This window comes from Canis lupus, chromosome 32 (genome assembly GCF_048164855.1).
Source record: "Canis lupus baileyi chromosome 32, mCanLup2.hap1, whole genome shotgun sequence".
NCBI lineage: Eukaryota > Metazoa > Chordata > Mammalia > Carnivora > Canidae > Canis > Canis lupus.
In genome coordinates, this window is record NC_132869.1 from 33,086,548 (window position 1) to 33,091,492 (window position 4,945).

General features: G+C 38.6%; 1 non-coding gene across 1 annotated transcript; it reads left to right on the forward strand.

Moving 5' to 3' along the window:
• The first annotated feature begins 4,137 nt into the window (after positions 1–4,137).
• Positions 4,138–4,256, forward strand: LOC140623379 (U5 spliceosomal RNA). Its single transcript, XR_012023003.1, has one exon. It is a non-coding gene; the product is annotated as a U5 spliceosomal RNA (small nuclear RNA).
• The last annotated feature ends 689 nt before the right edge of the window (positions 4,257–4,945 follow it).

A 4,945-nucleotide genomic window follows, 5' to 3' on the forward strand; every position in this document is an offset into this window, starting at 1 on the left:
ACATCAGGCTCCCTGTGGAGAGCCTGCTTCTCCCTCTGCCTATGTCTCTGCCTCTCTCTTGGTCTCTCATGAATAAATAAATTAAAAAAAAATAAGTTAAAAATAAGTTAAGAGAAAACAAGGACAACAAAACTGCATTTACTCTATCTTTTGTAATTACATAATTACCTGGTAATTACATAATTACAGGTGCTCTTTGTTTTTTTGTGTGGACTATCATTACTATCTGAGGTCACTTGTTTTCAGCCTGATGAACTTCCTCTATTTCTTGTAAGGCAGGTTTCCTAGTAACAAATTCTCTCAGTTTTTGTTTATCTGCAAATTTGCCTTCATTTTTATTTTCATTTTTTTAAAGATTTTATTTATTTATTTAAGAGAGAGAGAACACATGAAAGAGGGCATGTACAGGGGGAGGGGCAGAGGAAGAAGCAGAATCCCCACTGAGCAGAGAGCCCAACTTGAACGCAGGACCCTGAGATCACAACCCAAGCTGAAGGCAGATGCTTAACCAACTGAGCCACCCAGGAGCCCCTGACTTCATTTTTAAAAGATCGCTTTTTTTGGATATAGGATTTTGGTTGGCAGTGTTCTCTTTGAGCACTTTTTATTTTTTTTTTTTAAATGTTTTTTTATTTTTTCATGATAGGCACACAGTGAGAGAGAGAGAGGCAGAGACACAGGCAGAGGGAGAAGCAGGCTCCATGCACCGGGAGCCTGACGTGGGATTCGATCCTGGATCTCCAGGATCGCGCCCTGGGCCAAAGGCAGGCGCCAAACCTCTGCGCCACCCAGGGATCCCTTTGAGCACTTTTTAAAAAAAGATTTATTTATTTGAGAAAGAGAGAGAGAAAATGATCAGGAGGGACAGAGGAAGAGGAAAGAGAATCCCAAGCTGACTCCATGCTGAGCACAGAGCTGGATGTGGGGCTCAATCTCACAACCCTGAGATCACCTGAGCCAAAACCAAGAGTTGTACACTTAACCCACTGCACCACCCAGGTACCCCTTCTGTGAGCACTTTGAACATGTTATCTCCCTGCCTTCTGGCTGGCTTTGTTGCTGTTAACTTCATTTGGGTTCTGTTTTATCTGATGATTTATTATTCTCTTGCTGCTTCCAAGGTTCATTCCTTGGGTGCCTGGCTAGCTCAATCAGTAGAGCATGTGACTCTTGATCTCAGGATTGTGAGTTCAAGTCCCATTGTTGGGCATGGAACCTAGTTAAAATAAAAATTTTTTTAAAAATCCCCTCCTTGTCTTTGACTTTTGGCATTTTTACTATATGTCTGTTTGTGGATCTCTTTGAATGTATTCCACACGGAATTCACTGGGCTTCCTGGATATGTAAATGATTGTTTTTCTATAATTTGGGAAGTTTTCAGCTATCATTTCTTCAAATATTGTTTTCCTCTCCTTTCTCCCTTCTCTCCTTCTAGTACTCCCATTACACGTATGTTGATGTGTTTAATGGTGTTCCACATTTCTCTGAGGCTCTGTTAATTTTCTTCATTGTTTTCCTCTCTATTCTTTGGATTACATAATCTCTATTGATCTATCTTCAAGTTTGCTAGTTCTTTCTTCTGCTTGTTAACATCTATTGTGAATCCTTGTGGTGAATTTTTCATTTCAATTACTGTAGTTTTCAAATCCAGCATTTTCATTTGTTTCTTTTTCAATAATTTTTATCCTTTTATTAATACTCTTTATTTGATGTGACATTGTCCTCATACCATACTTACTTTACTTCCTTAAACATATTTGTAATAGCTACTTTCAAGTCTTTGTTCAAGTCAACATCTGGTTGCCTTCACAGGCAGTTTTTGTTGACTGCTTTATTCAACAATGTATAGGTCATACTTCTTCTGTTTCTTTGCATCTCTCATAAATTTTTGTTGCAATGGCAAGTCCAGGCTATACCTGTACCTCTGACCAGCCAACTATAAATTGAAGGTTTTCATCACCCTCCTCCTCAGATTTGATTAATTTGCTAGAGTAACTCACAGAATTCAGGAAAACAGTTTACTTACTAGATTACTGGTTTATTATAAAAGATATAACTTGAGGCACCTGGATGGCTCAGTCAGTTAAGTATTTGCCTTCAGCTCATGATCCCAGGGTCAAGCTCTGCATCAGGCTCCTTGCTCAGCAGGGAGTATAATTCTTCCCCTGTCCCTCACACCACTCATGTTCTCTCACTCTCGCGCTCTCTCTCACTCCCTCTCAAATAAATAAAATATTTTAAAAAGATATAACTCAATAACAGCCATATGGAAGAGATACACAGGCCAACGTATGTGGGAAGAGATGCTTTCCATACTCTGGGTACACTCCTCTCCCTGCATATCCACATGTTCACCAATCCTGAAGTTCTCTGGACCTCATCCTTTTTGGGGTTTTATGGAAGTTTCATTACTTAGGCACAATTAATTATATAATTGGCCATTGATTCAACCTTTAGCCCTGTCTCCTCTCTGGAGGTGATTAATATCATCATATCAGGAGGGATAAGTCATGTTGATGTACATACCTTTGAAATGAGGTGATGAAAATGGCAATCTATCTATGAAGTTTTCCTCTCAAAAACACATTACCCCAGTCTGATCATAAGGAAAACATCAGATGAATCCCAGTAGGACATTCTACAAAATATCTTACCAGGATGCCTCAAAACTAGGTCATCAAAGCAAAGAAAGTATAAGAAACTTACAGCTCAGAGGACTCTCAGGAGACATGACAACTAAATATAATATTCTGGAGAGGGTCCTTGAACAGAAAAAAAGACATAACATAAAAAACTCAACAAATCTGTATAAACTATAAACTATTGAGCCATTAATTTTAACAAGTGTACCATACTAACATGTTAGTGATAGAGGCAAATGGGTGTGGGATATACAGAACTCTTTGCACTATCTTCACATCTTTTCTGTATATTTAACACTTTTCTAAACAATAAAGTCTATTTAAAAATACATAATTGCAAAATAGAGTTTAGGCTATGACTGCAGGAATGATTTATGATAGAAAGTCTGTGAGTGTAACTTTCCATATTAATAGATTAAAAGAGAAAACTTATGATTATCTCAATGCTAACCTCTAGTACAATAAAAAAAAAAAAAATCATGGCAACTTGGAATAGAATGGGACTACCTTAATTAGAAGAGTTTCTACCAGAATCCTTTTGAGGCCCAGTACAAAATGAACATGCAGGATCTTTTTTCAAAATGACTAAGAATTTCATGAAGGTGACGCTGAGCTGTGGCCGTATGAGCAAGCACAGGGCAACTGCATAGATTGCCTGCTCATGATGCCTCACCTGTCTACAGCAAATTTCTCACTTAATGGTGGTCCAGTGAAAACTATGAACAGGGCACAGCTGGGTGACTCTGTGGTTAAAAAAATAACCACCTCGTTGGCTCAGGTGGGGATCCCAGGGTCCTGGGATTGAGTCCCACATTGGGCTCCCCACGGGGAGCCTGCTTCTCCCTCTGCCTGTGTCTCTGCCTCTTTCCCCTGTAGGGAGCCCAATGTCTCTGCCTCTTTCCCCAGTGAGAAATTTGCATATCATGATTCTGATCATAGCTTAAAAAAAAAAAAAAAGCTTAAAGAAAAAAAGCTATGATCAGAATAAGAAAGAGATTTCCACTATCATTGTTTCAGTTCAATGTCTCTACCAGAGTTCCCAACCAGTTAAATCAAACAAGAAAAAGAAATAATAAAAAATATAGATTTATGAGGGAAAAACAAAGTTGTCATTTTCAGATGATATGCTTGTCTACATACAACATCCAATAGAATCTACAATCACTATAACCAGAGTTTAAGATTGCTGAATGCAAGGGAGATAAATAAAAGTCAATTACATTACTATATACCAGAGCACCGTTTTGAACACTAAGATTTCCGGAGTCTGAAGGGTGATTAGTCAGACTCATTTGCATACCCATAATACACTGCAAATAGTATATTGTCATCAAGTAAAAAAAGAATTCTTATTTGACTTTTCTAAGTGTAAGGATGTTATTTTCCCAATTCCTTGGATAAATTTCCGTAGGCACTAACTTTTGTGATAAATAACCACCCTCAGTGTACTAGGAGTTGTATTTACCTGAAAAATAAGTTAGCAAGTACCACAGTCATACTCTGGTTTCTCTTCAGATCGTATAAATCTTTCGCCTTTTACTAAAGATTTCCGTGGAGAGGAACAATTCTGAGTCTTAACTCAATTTTTTGAGGTCCTGTTTTTTAAACAGGACTATCTATAAGGTATAAAAACAGATGTTTGGGACATTTATTTTCCTGTTAAGGCATTAAGTGCTTTTATCACAAGGGGAGTAAAATGTTGGTGAGCAAGCTGTTATGTATGTTGCCCTTTTAAGTGTTGTGGTCTCTACTCCCCATTAACGTGCTTAGTGCTAAATTTTGTACTAACTTTGTTTTCACTCTGGCTAGTTGCTGAAGTGAGTCTCTTTTAAATATTTGTATTTTCTGGGCAGCAGGTGGCTCAGCACTGCTTTCAGCCCAGGGCGTGATCCTGGAGACCTTAGGTTGAGTCCCATGTCCTGCTCCCTGCACGGAGCCTGCTTCTGCCTCTCTTTCTCTCTCCCCTCTGTGCCTCTTGTGAATAAACAAAATCTTTTTTAAAAATTGGTTCTATAAGCTGGTCCTAGGAGGAGTTGGTGTACCTTGCTCTATTTTTGCTTAGTATATCTTTTAGCATTTCATGCTAGTACTGTATTTTGCAAGAAGTTAGTAGCTTTTCTGCACTTAAAGGGGTTCGAAATTCGCAGTGTGCTTACCACATGCCTTGTGGGTAGGGTCCAGGACTCCAGTTTTTCAGCAATTTTCTCAGTACAGTATCTTCTCTAGCCCGCGGAGTCAGACACTAGCCTAACTTTTGGTGGTAATCCAACCCGAACTAATAGAACATATATAGAAATACAAAG